Here is a 20,213-nt window from a genome sequence, read left to right on the forward strand (position 1 = left end):
TCATTGTAATTGCTACTGAAGCCAGTAAGTGCTTGAGTAAAATTAATATTAAATAGTACTATTCAGTTTAGTAAGTTAGTTGAATCTTGTGCTAATCCTTCTTGTAAGAAAACAGCTTCTTTCTTCTGGAGTTTTTTGGTTGTTTTGGTTTTTGCTTGGGTTTTTTAGTTTGCCTTTTGTTTGCCTTGTATATTCCCAGAGTAGGTCAGAAGTCTCACTTGAAGGACAGGACTGAGCACATATATCTCAAACATTTGTACTTGCCATGCCATCCATGCACATCATATGATGTAAGACTGTGACCGTTGAAACAGGATTTCTTTTACAGTTTGCAGATTTCCCTGGTTTTTTCTTTAGGAAATGTAGTATTTCCACAAAAATTTCAAGACCGTATTACCATATGCTACATGCATGTTTAAGAATAATTAATACATTGAATCCCTGCTGTGACCTAATGGTTTCACTGTAAACTGTATAAACTGAGCAGTGGTATTACTTATCCTTGTAAGATTTTGACCATGTGCTCAGCAATTTATAGTGACAAATTCATTTAACAAGCTATCAATGAAAAACCAGGCTTAATGCATAAAGATGCTGTTTATTTAAAAGAAACACTTGTTTTCCCTAATTTCTTTTGCAGTCATCCTGTGAAACATAAACAGCAAACATAAATCATGATACGAACTATTTGCCTGTAGCAAGGCAACATGGCTAAAGTTTACTATGTGCCTCATTATGAATGTCTTTAACTTCAGCTCTTCACTGTTTCAGTATAGATACATTTAAAAAAAAAAAAACACACAAAAAAGTCTTACTTGTAGCAATATTTACACAAATCTAAAATAGCTTTCAAAACTTAATAATTTTAGAACCATCTGACTTTAAATTCCAAGTTTTATACTCAAAACTTACAAGACTTCATCTTGCTGACTGGCAGTAAGGCATTGTTACAAGTCATTAAAAATGTAATATCTCTCCCTAATTCACTTTTATATTTATGTAGACACTGGCTAGGGGCAACTGTGGTGAACTTAGTTATTATTTTCATCAGGGAGACTGTGGTAATAGTTTTCGTTTAAAATATAAAATATTTGTATATACCACATAACACTGTAGGGGGTTGGGTGTATGTTTTATTTCAAAGGCTGCTGCAGTGCTCTGTTTATTTTCTTTGTACCTGACTACTGAATATCGCATGTAATAACACTCAAAGGCTGAGGATTTCAAATTTTTTTTATGATCTTTTAGAGCAATCTCAAATTTCTTCTTTGGCACCTGTGTTTTAATGGAATCAAATACTACCTAAGCACTAAACCCCTTTTTTGGTTTTTTTTAGCCACATATTGCCTTTCAGTCTACATGCCTTTCAGTCTCTTCATAAAAAATAGAATTTCAGTGAACATCAGAAGTAGTCAGTAGCCTTTTAAGAGGGTTTATTGAAATTAAAACATAGGATTTCCATTGCCAAAGCCTCACTTCTTCACTGTGTAGTACTTGTCTCATATTTATTGGTTTGAAATATCATCACATATAAAAAAATAAGCAATATGCAAATTATAATTTACTAGTAATGTACTCTGCATGTTTGTTATGTCATATGTCAAGACTGTGTTGTTAATGTTTGTCCTACCATTTCATCTCATTCAACCAGGGTCTACCAGGGCGAAATGGCTATCCGGTAACTCATCATATATTTATGATAGCGATTTTTGATTACTCTAGAATTCTGTTGTTATATTTTGGTTTTTCTTTATTACTGTCAAAAGGACCTTTTTTTTTTTTTCGTATGTGTGTCTCAGATGCCTAGAAAATGTAGGACTTTGCTTTAAAAACAAGCAAAATAAAAAAACTTTGACAAATTTTTGAAAACAACCAGACTATTTACAATGCAAAATGAAGTGCACTGATTGTTTGACATTGTGCATATTTTGTGTTGAGTTTCTACATTCTTGCATACACAATAAATTTTTTACTGTAACTTAAAAAGATACTGCATCTCAGTTTTCCATATTAGAAATCTGTACAGTTGCCATAAAGAACCTCTGAATCTTTTAATTCTGTCCTGTTTCTCCTGACTGCTTTGTTCAATGCATTTTGAGCAGAGTAAAATGGTATGACAGAGATCCTAGCAGTTGGCTGCTTTGCCTGTACAGAGTAATTTTCTGATAATGGATGCAATTCATTTTTCTATCCGTTTCATTCATATCTTTAGGATTTATTGCCTGAAAAAATATATGAAATAATGCATCTTTCTAAAATCTGTTAACAATATATTTCTTTCAAGTAGTCAGGTGAGCTGTCTGCAGTGTCCCGTTCAAAGAAAGACGTATATGCCTGCTGTCACATGGGTATTAGAAGCCTAGTGACTAAATGTGTTGGTGGATACATTTCAGGAACAATATATGTACACAACATTGTGACTGTAGAATGTCCAATCTAAACTTACCCTCTTTTAGTTTAAAATCGTTGCCCCTTGTCCTGTCACTACAGACTGCGTTAAAGTCTCTCTGAAGCCTTCTCTTCTCCAGGCTGAACAACCCCAGACAGACTCTCTCAGTCTGTCTGCATAGGAGAGCTGCTCCATCCCTCTGATCATCTTGGTGGTCCTCCTCTGGACCTACTCCAACAGGTCCATGCGTTTCTTACGTTGGAGGCCCCAGAGCTGGACACGGTACTTCAGATGGGGTCTCATGAGACTGAAGCAGAGAGAAATGTGTACTGGCCACACTTCTTTTTGAACAGCCTATTTTAGTACCTTTATCTACTGTAGTTACAGAGTAGTGTTAGCAATGGATCATCATCCAGTGTCTGTATTCACTATTACAAGTAGTTGATAGACAGCTGGTGAGGAATTGATCATCAGTATCAAGAAACCTGCTTGGATATTCTGTAACCAATTATCAGGTTTCCAAGTACACATTCCAGTTTCTCTTAGAGCACCTAATCTGTGTAGGTGAGTGCATAAGTTTGTTTTCTTGAAGAGTTTTGTTGAGGTATCTGAAAGGAATAAAGGTTCTTCAGAGCCATGTTATTGAAATTGCTGGGTCTAATAGTGGTATTGTTATGGGCAGCCTTTCATCTGAATGCGTTTCTCTGCACGTGTGCAGTCATCCGTGTGCACACAGGCAGATGTGAGCCTTCAGCACTTGACTGAGTGCTGCTTCTTTCTGTTTGAAAATGACTGGGAATAAAATTTGGCTTTGCTTCTTGGAAGTTGTCACATGGCTGGATGTTTTGATCTTTTCAGTTACGGTCATATCCTCCTGCTTTGAATGGGAAATATGTAACTGCAAGTGCAATGCACTTTAAAAGTACTTATACAGCCCTATGAAAAGGCTATTAGTTATTTCTCCAGAGTCCTCCTTAACTCCTGCAGAAACCTTACTGCTTTAATCTTTATTGGATTTTATAGGATATTCTGTGAGGATAGTGAAGTATGTCTACCACATATAACCTAAACAACTCTCTGCTTGATAGGCCAAAACCAAGTGTGATCTCACAAGAGCGAGCGGCTATTTTCCCCAAGACTTAACTTTTCATTGCCTGTGTTCATTCTAATTTTAAAGTTACCTCAAGAAGTAATAAAAATAACAGTACATGGAATTACAGTGAGAAATCTAAGTTCCCAGGAAGATATGGTATCAAAAATCAAGAAAATAAACTGGACTTAATGCTAATGAGTACCACAGTTATAAAGAGGCTTATAAGACCATGATTAACTGGTTATTATTTAAGGCACCATGAACACCAGAAAAAGTGTACAGTGGTATTACAACTCCTTTTTTTCTCATTAAAAGCTCTGTATAACAGACAGTGACTAAACTGAGAGTTGTAATGCTTTTGAGTTTAAAATTGAAATAGGCTATCACATCTTCTCAAATAAAAGAGAGCAAAAGAGCGTACAAACATTAGAGAATGAGATGATAGGCATTTGTTGCAGGGATTTTGTATAAGTGTCACTTCAGAAATAATGCTAGAACTTGGAAAAAAATATCACCCCCCAAATAAAAAAAACACACCAAGCCTCCCCCCTTCAAAGAACCCAACCACTAAAAATACCCCACAGCTTGTGAATGCAGTGAAGAGGCCTAATACACAAGCCATGCAGTGCTCTACAAAGGAAAAGGAATCTTACGAGCTGGTTGAATGGGTAAGACTTATGTACTGTTTTCCATTAAAAAATTGAAGCAAAGAGAAAATTTTTCCTACAACTTTTCCCAAGCTAGAGTGCAGATCAAGCTCAAAATCCAAATAAATAATCCTGGAAGTTATCACATGTATGGTGGTAAAGCTACACTGTCTTCAGAATTAAGTGTCAGAATATGAAAATACCTGAAGCATTGCTTCATAAAAGAGAAGACTCTTTTATGAAATTTCCTCTACATCTCTCCAGTCTGCAGAGTGCCTGATGCATTTACAAGACTTTTAGGAGCTGTTGGAGGGTCATGGATGCTTTGTGTACCTTGTATTAAATCCTCTTTCTCTTAACATCCTTGTTTCATCTTCAAGAAATGTAGTCAGATTCCTCTCTAGCAGAAAAGGATGTGTCTAAATTGGAGATTGTTATTCTGTAAGTGTAAAATATCATCACTTGTTAAAACCTGTCAATTATTTTAAAATTTTCTTAGCTCATAAAAGACTTACTTGTCTCAAGAAAACAAAGTGACAAATCTTAGGACTACAAATAGAGAATTTCAGTTATTCTTTAGCCTGATGTGATTCCTTCTAGATTAGAAAGTGTCTTTGTCATCATACTTACGATTTTTGTATTCATAAAAACTTTTCCCAATACACCGTAAGAAAAGCTGCTATCCTGATATGTAAAGAATTTCAAGTTGCTATTAGAAGGCTCTGACTTTGCCCCACCTCCCTTTCTGTTCCTGTATTACAAAAGGCAAAGAGTATTCCAGGTAGAACAGTGAAGGGCTGTGAGGCATTCGAGTTGGAAGAAATAGGCCTGGTGGGGAAGAACATGAAAACCACTGTTGTAAGAAATTAGGAAAAGGCATTTTATTACTCTGCTGTGTTGCTTTGTCTTTACAGTGCTATTTTGTTTTCTTCTGTGTCTCCATTTAGAGACTGGAATTGTATAGGCAAATGTGTAGTAAGTGGCAATATCTGTTGATATATGTAAAATTAATCCCATCCAAATACAAGTTTTTCAACCTCAGATACTATGGCAGCTCAGTTGCTGTAAAACAAATAGAACTGGAATAATCAAAAGAGAAGAAATGAGCAAAGATCATGAGTTTTTCGTCTGTGATTAATCACAGCCTATGGCAATATTAAGCATTTTGCAGCAGCTGTGGTATTTCTAGTGGCTGGTCAGATCTCCTCTTTTTCACAGTTGTACCAAAATATAATTGTCTGAGCTCAAGGAGCAGCTGTCTCAATTCTTGACCTTACCCTAAGGATTTGGCTTGGTGATCCTATAGAAATTTTGTGCTCTATAGCATTTCTTTTTTTTCAATAGGTGTCTTTGCAAACTACTTTTTATTTTTGGAGTTTTCCCAAAGTAACTCTTAAACGTATACCAGCAAAATTTTTGCAATAAATTTCAGATTGGTAGTGAAACATTGATAACTATTTGAGGTTCTAATTTTTTTTTTCCTTTTAAATGCACAGAAAATTCAGAACATCTGAAATCTTGAAAGCTTCTTTGTACTGTGATTTTTAGTATGTGTTTTCTCAGGTCTTTATCCTTACATTTAGTCCTGATAGAGGTAATTGCCTTGGGAGACATGAGGTTTTGAGTCAATCCATTTGCCTCAAACTCCTTGCTTGTTCTCAGGGAGTGGAAAGAATCCTCTGCTTTCTTCAGAGATATGGTTAGTCAGGTCAGCTGTCCATCTTAAAAGATTCTTGGGTTTACAGATTTATTTGTTTGAAACCATGTACTCCTTGTCCATTGTTTCAAAAAGTTTGCAACTGGTGCCAGTGCTTTAAATTCATCTGAAAATGAGTGACTCTTCAGGATGAATATTAATTGAGTCCTTGAACAGATATTCCGTATCTGTGACTATGACAGTGAAGGAACAACTGCCTCATCTGTAAAAGCCAGCACTATAAAAAGATATTTCTACCCTTTACCTCACTTAAAATTATAAGAAGAAATTTCTGTAGATAAGCTGAAGTAGAAAGTTCACATGGTGACTTAAGAAAATTACTTGTGCCTGCCTACATAGTGTGTCCCGGCTTAAACTCATTAAACTTTCTATTTTAGTCCATCTTATACATAGCACTACGAATAAGGATGTAGCAAACTAATAGAATAATAAAACAACATGGTAATAGATAACTTCAATGTGTTAGTAATACAGACAATTGTTTCCATATGGTAGATCTACCAAGACCCTCTTTAAACCAGCAATTTCCATCTCGAATGCATGGCCTCCAGTATTGTGAAATCCACATCTCTGCATGGGACTTTCTAGATGTCAGTGTGTGATTAAAAACTGAGCACAAAATGCTAGGATACTGAGGGCTAGTGTGAGTCAGTACAGTTTTGATTCACAGCTGACATCAATTCAAAATGACACAACCCCATACATCTATCAGATAAATAAAGAATTATAGCTGATGGTAGATAGATAGGATAGATGTAATTTAAGAATTAAATGCATTTTTTAGTACTTTTCTCTGCAGATTTAGTAATTGCCGCCTTCTCTTTCGTAATAAACTTGTGTAGGTAGAGAAAGGAATTAAGGTGGTTTGTCATTTCGTTGACAGCATGCATACATTTCTGGTCTCTCTAGGCTACACCGCTGAGTTCAGCTTGGCAGCTTGGCAGCTTAGCAGGTGCCATGGAGAAGGCTGTAGTTAAGATCTTAACATTTATACTTTGACAGACTTAATTAATGCTTGAACTGTACCTCAAATCATTCATTCTTGCTTTTTGTCAGGCATGCCACTTGAAATTTCCCAGTCATTTCCTCCCAATGCACGATGTAGCTCTCCAGTGTAACAGAACAAACTTTATTTATGAGACAAACTACCTTGCAGCAAAATTTTGTGTTCCAACAGAATTTGAATTCTAGTCTTCATTTCTCAATTTGTGTTTAACAGTTGCATGTGAATGTAGAGTAATTAACCAATGATCCCTCTTAATGATTTGCCTGAATCATCACCTTCTCACAAGCTTTGAAATTCAAAGACTAAGGTGAAATTCAAACGTTAAATCAATTACAGTAGAAAACTATTTAATTACTTGATGGCTGGGACTGCATGATCTTAGAGGTCTTTTCCAACCTAAATGATGCTATGATTCTGTTTATACCTGTCATAAATGGGAAGGGAAGTGCTAAGCTATCTTATAAGAATTTTTAAGTCATCAGTTCTTTCACCTGGAAGGAGGGTTGCAAACGTGATCCTATGATTTTTTTTCATGCTGGGTCATTTGGACTTAGGATATACTGAATGATATGTAAAACTGTACTACCTATACAGCTCCCAGATGAATATCCCTATGTGGGAGTTTAAGTGCATTGTTAATCTTAGCTCAGGTCAAGGGATGTAAAATTTCATTGGAGAAACTTGTTCCTAAATTGCTAGGCTAGGTGGTTGGATTCTGTGATTTCTGGAAAGTGCAGGATGGAAGTGTTTTCTTGGAGATGTTTGCACCCCTGCTTCCCCCTTCAGTCAGTGTTCAGATCCCATTTAGGAGAGAAGTGATATGAGGAGGGGAATATCTGGAGCTGGCAGTCACCTGAACTGGCTCTTCTCGATAAAGTTGAATGAAGAACTATTTTCCTACTGCGAATCAAATCATTCTTTCATACACCTGTACTGGACCCCACACTGGTTAGTTCATCCAGTAATTACACCAAAAATGGTTTGACTAGTGTTTGTCAAGTTAATAGGTTCTTAGCTCTGTAGTTTTTTAATTTCTTTTTTAGTGCCAGCAGTTAGCAAGTAGAACGAAGCCTTAAAGTCCTTTTTCCTCCATTCAGGGGGATCTTTGAGATGGCCACATTTAATGTGCACCTCTTGCACCACAGGGAAAATTCTAAGGTGTTGTTTGGGCTACTGTTATTTTCATTGTCTCAGCTATATCTGTGCATATAGAAATCAAGATTAGTTAAAGATGTTTCTGAAAGCAAACATACTTGTCTGGAAGGAAAGATTTATACAAGCAGTGTGGAATGTCAGTTGGAAGTTTTATTCCATGACTGTGTAGAATACAGATCATAAATCACCAACAAAATGGTTTTGGGATATTTTGGTGGTGGTGGTGATGGTTCCCACCCCCTCCAAGGCTTAACGTAAAGGAGTTAATATTTATTATTTTTGCTAATATTGAGTTCTGCACAGCACTGATAATCTAACAGGACAATTGAGTTAAAAATTCTTTTTGGATTATTTTGTACATGTTCATGGTAGCTATTCCCAGTGTAAATTAGAGGGATTTAACCCTTTGCTGCTTTGACTCACAGAAGGAGCATGATGAAAAACCATCATATGCATGAGCACTTATCAGTTGAAAAGAATATTAAGTTTTTGATATAGTAATCAGTTTCTTTCTGCAACATGATATTCTAACCAAAATAAACTGCTGTTGGAAGGCTGGAATTCGTAGCAAGTGAAAAAACCCAGGAAATATTTGGAAATTTTTAAAAGTCATGCTATTCTTTCTGTAACAGTTCCTTGTTTTATCAGGTCAATTGCAAGTAAGATAAGCAAAGCTAAGGGTAGATTCTTCTACTTTTATTCATGATAAACAGCACTTACTCAGAGAAGTAATCCTCTGAATAAGTATTGCCTACTATGAGAGGGCAAAGTGAAATTGGGACAGAGATAAAAATAGGAGATGAATTGTGGCTGCTAAGGATGTCCTTTATTTCTCAGTACACAGATTTTTGTGCCATAAAAGTTGTATCACTCTACTGGACTTAAACTTGCATTAAATTTCATATTTTATTTCAGTAGTATTAGACATGTACACTGAGGTTTTGGACTCCAGCAATTGGAATGATCTTAGTTTGCCACTTGCAGTTAGTTTCAGAGGATGATATTAATAATGGTATGATTTCCCATAAATGAGAGCGAATGGTGGAAGAAAGTGCTCCAAAAGAACCAAGTGAGGCCTGTGGTTTTCATTCAGGTACTCTGACGGATTAGCCAGTCTCCAAAGAAAAAATGACCTCAACGTTTCCACTTCCAGCTGTGTGGATCAATTATCCTGATTTTTTTTAATCCACTCTGAATACGATAGGAGATCTCTCGTTTTAGGTCTCTGCTCTTAGGGTATGTTAAGTGTAATCTGTTATTGCCATCACGTACAAATTGTTTCTCCCTAGATGGGAATGCAAAGCAACACTTCTTTTCATGCTGTCACCAGCTTCTGCAAAAATCCTTTTATAATCCTGAAAACCAGTTATGTCAGAAGACAGTAATGAAAACATTTTATTTGGAGGTATTCATGTGTGGATCCACAAAACTTTAAAGAAGAATAATCTAGAGAGTTTGCAATTAAATGAACTAGTGAGATTGGTCAATGCTTAGATATTTTAAAAGCTGTTTCACTGAACTATGTTCTGTCTGTGGATTCACGTGTTCTGGTGAACTTCAATATAGCTTGCATAATTTGATTGAAGTTAGGAAACAGGTGAGAGTAGTGTATGATTTGCTGGAGTATGGCTCAGAAAGGCACAAGTATGACATACTTGGATTTGGAAATTTTCTTTGCTGGGATGGTAGCCCATGTTGTATTGTAGGTTGGTCTGATTTCAGTAACTTTCGTTTTCTTGGTTAAATGTTTTGTTGGTGGAATTTACATGTTTCTGTTTGTGCTGCAGTTTGTACAAGGAGAGGTTTCTCTTTGACTGTGCAAAGGGGCACTGGCTGTACTTGGAGTTTAAAGAGAATTTAGAATCAAAGTAGAAAAATTTCTCAATTTGTTTCCAGCTAGGGAAGCTTCAAAAAGCAGATGTATAAATATGGAGAAACTTAGTAGCTTTTTCTAAATAGCTTGCTGGGGGAAACAGGCACCAGCTCAATAGGAAGGTTTTGTAGGGATATCCCTACAAAACATTTTGTAGAACGTTTTGTTCTCCAATGTAAAACACCCTCCAAACAAAAAAAAACAAATCAAAATGAAAAACAGAACAAACAAACCCCCAAAAAACCCAACCAACAACAAAAAAAACCCCAAAAACTTCCACAAACCCCCCCAAAACAAAACAAAAAAAAAAACAACCAAAAAAAAAACCAGGAAAAAAACCCCAACAAAACCAAATTACAAAAAATAAACCAAACCCCCACTCCACAAAAAGAAATTCTGGTTCTTTTCACATAAATTTGAAGGAGCATTAATGGAATTTACCATAAAAGAAAAAGAATTGACAGGAGAAGTTGTTTAGAATTTGGGCCTATATATATCCTTTCACCTACAAAAAACCCCCAGCAACTGTAGTTTGAAGCAGCATCGCTGCTGGGGCTCTGAATTAAAATTACAAGACTCTTACAGCATCCTCTCAGTAGCCTCTGTTGAGCCAGTTACAAGCAAACCAAAATTGCCTTTAGACATGCTATTAGGTGATGAACATATGGCTCCAGGCTTTCCCCTTCGTGGCTAATTTCTTGTATTCTTGCCTGAGTTTCTTTTCTTTCTACCCTATCTTTTCCTCTGTTTCCTTATCCAGCAATATGGTTTTTAAGTCCCTCAAATCTTTTGGCAGCAAATATGGTGTTGCATGTACACTCTTTCAAGCATCTGCTGACTTCCGATAACACTTATTTCATTATTAATGTCAGGCTCAGCACTTTTCACCTCTTCAACCCTTTTGATATTTGCTGTTGAGTGAAATATTGAAAAGAAGAAAGTTCTTAACTTTTCCCAATAATTCTTATAAAAAGTCTAGCCCCAATAGAAAGTTTATCCTGTCTGGAACATTATCTCTTATCCAGACACTGTTCACTGTCATCTTCCAGGCATGAGTTACACCTGGTCTTAAAATAAAAAACACCACACTTCTCCTCTCACTCCTCTTCCTCATCCTCCAGACTCTTATGAATGGGTCAGCCTGACACTTTCAACCTTGTCATGAACCAAATGCATGCTTTGGGTTTTAATTGTAATGTCCAGTGTTTTGTGTGAATGACCATTAGAAACTGAGGTCTTAGATCAATGGGACAGGATATTAAGATGGTAAATGAAGTAATGTGCACATCCCCAGTTAATTTATGTAATAAAAGCACAGACTTGCAAATAAAGATGTCTGAGCACTTCACGTGCTTATTGATTTTGATTTTGAAGTCACAGTAATAGAAGTTCCTTCTGGAAACTGATCATGATTTATGTGAAAATTTTTTTATCAAGAACTAGAAATAATATTTTCTTAAAATTTGTTTCATTGTTACATTCCTCTTTTCTTGTTCGTTGTGGAAATAGAACAGGTGGTGTATCATTAAAAATTATATAGGGAAACATTTCAGGAAGAAAAAATAAAAAAGATTGTATTGCACCCCTGGATTCTACTTTATTTCCATGAATAAAATAATCTTTGTAAGTGTGCTTCCTATAGTTTTTTCCATGGTGCTTCATGCTTTTTGAGAATTACTGGTTCCAAATAATTTTGGAGGGGGGCATAGTTGTATGTGGCACCAACTTTTAACAAGTGATTTAGGTTGTAGTGTATTTAGGAAACAGTAGTGTCTTTATATTAGCTGCGTGTATATTTGTGCCCTTTGAATCTGGTAGTACAGGACAGAAGTATCTGAATGGACTTGCATGTACAGAATTCTGTATTCCAGTATTTGACCACATAAGGCAGCACTCAGCTGAAAGCACTTGCTTTGGAGTTTGTTTTAATGTAGTATATCTGCACAAGTTTTTTTTCTTACCCTGGAATTCTTCAAACAAAGCTTTCTTCAACCACATGATAATTGAAAGAGATTGGGGTTCTATCTATGTGTTTATTTATAAACACTTCAGTACCTTGCCTCTTAGTTTTTTTCTCTTTTAAAGCCTTTGTTGTAGCCATTCTCTTCTCCTCTTTTATGGGGATGTATCCACTCTGGTTGATCTTCTTTGTTGTGAGTCAAAAGAGAATTATTCCTATGGCAGCTGTATTTTTTTCTTAATTCCCTATGAGACCTATTCGAAATATGTGCCTTTACAGCCAGATAAAAGGAACGTGATGGTAGGATTCTTCTATCCTCATGGAGCAAAAATTGTTTTATGTTCCTGCTCCTGAATTTGTTAATCTTCCAAAGCTGATTTTTCCACTGAAGGAAGGTGAAAATATTGGTCTCTGAAGGTTTGTTCTGTATAGTACTGTGTTGTTTACCGAAAGACTATATATTTATTTTTCCTTAATGGACCTCGTTCCCCCTGAAAAAAAAGATTTGTAGAAGAAAAAAAACCAAAACAACAAAACACCAAAAAAGCTGAGTGAAAGAAGTGAGATGGATATTTTTTTCATATTCTGTAAAGCCATCAAAACATAGGTAATAAGAAAGATCGTTCTTTAACGGTGGTTCAGTGAGCAAATGGATTCACTTCCATGATGGTGTGAGGAGACAGATTCTTCAGCATTATTCCAGGAGAACAAAAACCTAATTCATCAAAGTCATCATGCCACAGCTGTTACAACAATCTATCTCCTACTGAATGCTAGCCAGCTAATTTTTGAGAAGTGACATTTTTCACAGTTTATTGTTTTCTCATCAACATGGCACCAACCACATCAAATATAGTCACACAGTGATGTTGGCGTTGATGAATTAGCCATGTGCTTTCTATTTACGAATACAGGAGTCTCAATTTCTTTGGGTGAAAAGAGAAGTTTTAGGTAGACTGTAGAAGTTTTCTCTCTGGTCTGTGTGTATGTTTTCTGTGTTCAAGTACTTGTTGAGCTATACTGGAATTCAGTAGCATAATTAAGCGTAATTAAGTATGCAGCCCTTCACAAGACTGGTTTTATGGATTATAGATGGGTAAAGCATTTTGACTCCCTTATTTACTATAGCTTGAACTATGTTATTCTTTCTCTTTCTGAGGGCAACAATACTTTCCCTTTGCAGTAATTTGTCATACAGATCTAACTGTACAAATGTAGCAGATGCTGGTGAGATCTATAGGCTACAAGGAGGAAAACTGTCTGGAATTAATCTTGCTAACCTGATGTATGAAGCCAACAGAGGTACACCACGATTTGGGGTTCACAGTCATAGCTGGCCCTTTTTTCATATACATTTGTGATGTGTACAGTATTGGCCATGATAAATAGAAGGATGTCCACTCACAGTCTTTGAGATGAGTTCCTTCCGACTTAGATCTGCCTAGCTCTTTCTCATGGTTTTTTACATATATATTTCAATAAGAGCCATCATAGTGCTCAGATACTCAAAAATGCATTTGCACCACAAAAAACATTTTCTTTTAGATCTCCTGCATAAATTGTAAAATGTATCTTGGCAATTATTTTTCAGCTGTGAAATATGCTTTTGTAAGCTGTGACTATAATTTTTCTTGCATAGAACTCTTTGTACTCCCTTATTGTTACCATATGCAGAGCTTTTTTGTAGTTCAGCCACTCCCTGAATAGCCAAACTCTGAACAAATTTTTCTTCCTTGAATTGCTTTTAGACATAACCAGTCCATCTTATAATTGCAAAGGAACTATTGGAGTATTCAGACTGCAAAAAGGGCTCCAAGCTGAGAGTCTTGTAATGTAGAGTGATGTTGCTCCAAGGAAAATTTTGAAGGCTGTACCTGGCACTTCTGGTTTATTTTGAAATATTTAAAACTGTTCCTTATTTTCCATCCTGTTCCATTTTTGATAATTTCCATCATCTAATTTAGGTTAGTATAGACACTAGAACCACTTCATGAAATGCATAGCTTCAGGTCAGCTTTTGTTTTTTGAAATTGAAAGGAACTAAAAAGTATGAAAAAACACAAACATTTTCTTTTCTGTGACACGAACAGGAAAATAATATGTTAGAGTCCTGCCAGTTGTGCTCGGCAGATAACTATTACATTGCCTTATTGCTTTACCTGTGCATGCTGCATATTTCTCTGTACAGAAGGGACTACACTAGACAGATGGATTAAAATATAAATTGGAACAACTGATTATGCTCATGAACTGAAGTCTCAATACTGAGGACCTGCTTTAGGCATGGTGTAACTTTTCTGGCTGATGGAAGTTTTGTCTGGAGCCTTGATCATGTTGGTCCCATTCATCGCTCTCCAGGTTTTATCAGGATCTTGCTTCTAAGACTCTTCTGTGCTTCCCGGGTATGCTTTGAGATCTTTGTTAGTTTGATGAAGGTCATTTTGTAGGAGTTTTTTTACGAGAGAGTTAATACATGGCTTGCAAATAAGTGAGAGATTGCTGGGATTACAGAATGATGGTATTAAGGTATTAAGAAAACTCCTGCCTGCCTGCCTGCCTGCCTCCCTCCCTCCCCTCTTTATCTCTCTTTCTTTCTTTAATAGCTTTCCCATCAAAATAAAATCAGTGAAGTCTATTGGTGAGGGGTAGTAGTTCAGATCTTGAATGATTAATTTTGTATGTGTTTTGAATGAGTTTAAGTGAAGCAAGATGTTGTTTCTGAAGGTTGAATGTGATAAAGTCTTCAGCAGTTATGATGGGATCTGTAAGTTTCTGGTCAAGAAGATCAAGCAGCCTAACAGCTCCATGAATGTTGTTTTTAAAGAAACTCGCTTCATTTAAACCTCTAAATCCCTACCTTAGAACACAGTTATTCTTACTGTACAATCTCCAGGTGATGATCCATCTAGCTGAGGTTTATGTCTCACACAGTAGCTAATGTGAACTGCTTGAAGGAAGAATTAAGTGAAACTCTGAAATTGACTTTTTTGAAAGAGCCTTGTAGTGCTTCATTTGTCATTGTCAGTAATTTTGCTTTTTGCAGTAAACTGGTTTTAGAGAGGCTCAGCTCATCTTTCTTGTACTCTTGTAGTTCACTCTTTTTGCAGTAAATTTTTCTCCTGCCCAAATGATCTGGATTGCCCAAATGGTCTGCATTATTTGGTTTTGCGAGGGGGGGGTTTCAGTAATATCCTGATTGCTGGCCAGAGAGACTTGTTGCAGGTTGATTTAGTGCACTTTTCTTCTCCCAGACTTGGAGCAAGTGACTTCTGTACCTGGACTGTCGGCTCATGTTGCTCCTAACAACAATCATTTCCAGTCATTGCAAAAGAACCAATAATATTTCATCAGTAGAGAAATTTAGCTTGCTGATGATCTTATTGATCACATAAGCTCTAAGCTAAAACTTCACTAAAAAGAAATCTCATCAGACTTGCTAGGAGCACTATATTAAATCTAATACATCGAGCCTTGACAAACCTGCAGTTAAACAAAGGAGAGAAAGAAATAAAGATCCATGGTTTTAATGATGTCATGATGAGGAAACCTGATAAAAATGGGGGTTTTGGCTTCTATCAGACTTGAACTAAAATAGGTGATTTGAAAAGGCAATGTTTCATCTTTCACCTTACCTGAACTTACTGGGGGTGACATGCAAACCTGCTGTTTGAGACAGTTTTTCTTCTTTTTCTTTTTTTTTTATTTCTCCTCCACATAGGTATTTTTAAACTTGGTCTGACACAGTAACTGGCATGCAGCTCTTACAGCTGCAGTAAAGCTGGATTCCTGTTTTCTTCTGAATCTCCTGTTGTATGTGTGTTGACATAAGAGATTTTCAGGCAGCTGAAAGTAGCAACCTATCAATAAAATTTATGGTAGATTGTTTAGAAATGTGAAATAATTTAGTCATATAATTTTATCAGGATAAGAGTTTCTGAATTCTGAAAAAAAAACCCCACCCAAACCAAAAAACTCCCAAACCACACCCCCACTTCCTTTATAATAGAGGGTGTTTTTTCAGTTTATAATGAAGCAATTATATTTGTTTTCTGTTTATTATATATCTCCTGGTTCACAACTGAGTGCTCTGATGAGTATTCCTTAAATAAAAAGAGATCTCTGAAGGATGAGTGGAGAAAAATAAGAAAATAGTTCATACCTCCTCTTTTCCTTTTGTTAGAAGATTTCTTTTATCACACAGTAAATTTTAACATGTGGTATCTTTTCTTTTAGGTGAGAATTTTCCAAAGAAATTAATATCTCATTAAAACTGTCTAAAGTAATAATGCTTGCTGTCTCTGACAGAAAGTCTCTAAAGGTTTTGGATGCACTTGCTTACATATTCACTTTCTAACAATAACCTCTAAAATTTTTAAAATATTTACCTGCAGAGTAACTCATATGTAAAAAGATAACTGCTTAAATGGAAAATGACTGATTTTATGTAGCACTGAAAAACTGATTAAAACTATTTTTCTTTGAGAGACATTGTATTTACAATATTCTTGAGGAGTGGAAGCTACTTCGCACAAAAACAGACTGAAATTGCATTTGTATTCTCCTTCCTCCCCTGTGTTGTCTCTGTCCATTGTAGGGTTATGAGACAGGCAGTTAAATGCTAAGTAGATAGTTGGGTACTCTTTGGGAAAAAAAATCTACTGTACAAACAACTTTACTTTTGAGGATTCTACAAAAAAAAGTGTATGTAATATTGCAGGTAAATATCCAGTGTCATAGTTCAACCCCAAATGGCAACTCTACCCCACATAGCCACTGGCTCACACTTCCCTGGTGAGATTGGGATAGAGAATCAGAAGGGTAAAAGTGAGAAAACTCCTGGGTTGAGATAAAGACAGTTTAATAGTAAAAGCAAAAGCTGCACGCACAATTAAAACAGAACAAGGAATTAATTCCACATTCCCATGGGCAGGCAGGTGTTCAGCTGTCTCCAGGAAAGCAGGGCTCCGTCACACGTAACAGTTATTTGGGAAGACAAACACCATCACTCTGAATGTAAACTTCCTTCCTTTTTCTTCCCCCAGCTTTATACACTGACACCATATGGTGTGGAATATCCCTTGGGTCAGTTGGGGTCAGCTGTCCTGGCTGTGTCTCCTCCCAACCTTGTGCACCCCCAGCCTCCTCACTGGAGGCAGAAAAGGCCTTGACTCTGTGTAAGCGATGATCAGCGGTAACAAAAACACCTCTGTGTTATTAACACTGTTTTCGGCAGAAATACAAAACATAGCCCCACTCCAGCTACTGCAAACCCCAGCACATCGAACCATTCCATACATTCAAAAGTCATAGCAGAAACCTGAAAAGGAAATGCATAGTCCAGAAGAAAAATTTTCAGTATCCTCTCTAGTATCTACAATAAGCAAACTAATATTTGGGGTACATGTGTTATATAAACCTACTCATCCCTTTCTCTTTCATGATTTGTTGTTCATCTGGTTTTCTAAAATATGTTACAGAGATTATGTTAGAGAACACCATGTATTTGGTACTTGTCAAAAGCTACTTGCTAATCTGTAGTAGCAGTTATTTCATAGAACAAAACAGAAAGTAGTTTGAACTATATAGCACAGCTCTGAAGGTTTGAGTCAAAGACAGACTGTGGCTTGAATGCTTTCTCTAAAATGAATGAAAATGACACTGAGTATTCCATGAGACTTCCAATGCAATCATGTAATGAACCTCAATAAATATTGTCATATATAGAATTCTTCTCAGTGCATCCTGAAGTAACCTCATGTACTATTTCAGTTCATCTTTCTCATCCGGCCTGCATTGGTAGTGGAGATTCTAATTTTTTCCATTTTTGAAAAGTGCTTTCTCTCTCTTTCTAACACTAGAAAGAAGTAATTGAGGAAGGAAGGAAATTGCCATGGCTTGCTGTTAAAGATTCAGTATTTTTGTAATGAAAGAATATTATTTTGTTTCACAGTGTTTTCTTTTTCTTCTGAAGAGCGTTATGTCTCCATCAAGTTTTACTTTCTTCTCCTGTTCTACAAAGCAAATCCCAGAAGATATTCCAAGGCTTCAAATCAAATAGCCCTGATAGAAATGGAGTCATGGGAGAAATTCCTCTTATTTTCCATTGTGAACAGATGCTTCTCTTCAGCCTACTGGGAATTTCTTATTCTTCTTTCTGAGACTCTTCAAGATGCTACCTACAGTCCTGTAATTCAAGTGCAGGAGCTATGTAGCATCGACAAACAGCAGGCAAAAATTCAACAGTAGTTAGAACACCTATCATTTTAAGGGAGCCCAAGTAGTATTTTTTTTTCCTATGATAAAGAAACATTCCCTGAAAACAGTGCTTATATTCACAATGCAAGCACTGATACAGATGCAAGAGCTGTTGATTGGTCCCTGTGAGCCAACAGTTCAACCCCATAATTTTCTTTCTACAAATACTTGCATAATTCTTTTCTGTATTCATTCATCATAAGAATAATTAAATCTTTTGGGCTGAGTCTGCAGCAAGCCTGACAGTTAAACTTAGCTGCTGGCCCACAGAACCCTGTGGGGAACTTTATATACTTACCACGACCTTACAGTTGAGTGTTTTAACTGGTAATATCTGTAGTTTATTTTCTAGAAGAAAATTTATTCATGGCCAGGGTTCAGCTCAGCCTTCATTTTTGTACCTGCAGCAGACTGTAAATATTTATGTAAATATTACTAGATAAATATCCTGTATTACCTAGTGATAGAAAAATTCTGGAAAAGCTAATAACTTGCAGATGCCTTAAGTTTCGGGGTGTATAGTACCATATTTAGAAATTTCCTAAATAATTATGAGAAAATCGGGGAGTGCTTTATTTGTGCTGCATATGTGGGATCAAGAGGCATAGAAAAGAAACATAATAATAAGAGCTGTGCTGTTTTAATGCTTTGGAAAGTGTTGCTTTCTTCTTCCCTGCTACCGGGGAAGGACTGTTCAGAGACAACATTTGAAAGATACTGTAGGTCATCCCAATAGTCTCAAACTTTTCATAGGACATCAGCACATAGAAAAGGTAGTGGTCATACAGACAACCAAGATGCGCTGACCCGATTTACACTCTCAGCATGTCATCTACTCATGATGTGACAGGAAGCCACAGTAAGAGCTGGGGGGGGAAAGAGAGGTAAGGCATTTTATTCCTGTAGGGCTTCCCAGGCACAGTAACTTGTTATTGGATCTGACAAGTAGGTTAGTGCACAGGCTTCTTACAAAGCCAATAATGTACCAAAAATAATGAGTTGGACAATGTGTACATCCAGCCAATGTCCTTGCTCATACTGAGTATGTCTGGAATTTTTGGCAAAGTCCAGGATCTAGACCTGGAGAAGACAGATAGTTAGGGAAATCACTTGATGATATGGCATCAGTTTTTCATAGTAGTTATTATTTTCTTGATAGCTGGTTGAACTAACTTGTTCATATGGCTACAGTACCTATTAGTAATGGTGCTAAAGGTAGGAATACACACTCCTCAGTGAAGAAGTCAGCAGAACCTGCAGACCTGATTTAGACTAAACTTTTCTGCTGATTTTTGCTCACAAGCCAAAGTAGTGCTTAGAAAGGGGACAAAAAGCAGCAAAGATAAAATGGATCAACACAAAACCAGCAAATATGTTATGTGCTGTCTTCTCAGCAACAGTGATCCAAATCTCGCAGTGTGAGCAATCAGCCCTAGGGGGCCATATGCTTAGGAGAGACAGTCTTGAGAGGGGTGCCTGTGAAGCTCCAGGGCGAAAGTCTGGCTGCATTTAAGAGAAAACTTCTCTTCAGCGGACATAAAATAGTGTGCCATTTGCATAGGGCAAATGCCTGAGAGCTCACAATTTCAGCCTAAAACATGAATTTGGTGGCAGAAAAACACTACTCTGCCTGCTCTTATTCCATTGTCAGTGAAAGGTAACTTGACTGCTTATTGACAGAAGACATAGAAAATAAAGATTAAATTTAAAATTAATCCAACTTTCTCTAGCCCTCTTCTGTGCTCTGATCTCCTAAATGGGCAGTTGGTACAGAATCAGTTACTTAGTTACAACAGTGCACATCCGCTTTAAATCCATTTTAAATCCTTCGTATAATTTGCATTCATATAACTAGAACCAGCTTCTGGACTCTGAAGAAAATAAGTAACTTGTAAGGTATTAGCGAGGAAAAGTCTATGTTTCCCAATGGAAAAAAAAAGAAAGCAGGATAAGGCACAGGACTTCTTGGTCAAAGTGTAGGTGGAAATCTATAGTACGTCAGTGAACTGTGTGAGCTAAAGTTTCTCACTAACCATCATTACTTATTATAATGTTAATTTAAATACATATTACTTATGAGATTTGAAGTGTTTGCTCTTTTCATCTTGCAAGGATATG

General features: G+C 36.5%; 1 protein-coding gene across 4 annotated transcripts in view; it reads left to right on the forward strand.

Moving 5' to 3' along the window:
- Window positions 1–20,213, forward strand: part of COL25A1 (collagen type XXV alpha 1 chain) — a 310,589-nt gene that overhangs the window by 160,335 nt on the left and 130,041 nt on the right. The gene's annotated exons all lie outside the window — the stretch shown is intronic.

Source organism: Chiroxiphia lanceolata, chromosome 4 (genome assembly GCF_009829145.1).
Source record: "Chiroxiphia lanceolata isolate bChiLan1 chromosome 4, bChiLan1.pri, whole genome shotgun sequence".
Classification (NCBI taxonomy): Eukaryota; Metazoa; Chordata; class Aves; order Passeriformes; family Pipridae; genus Chiroxiphia; species Chiroxiphia lanceolata.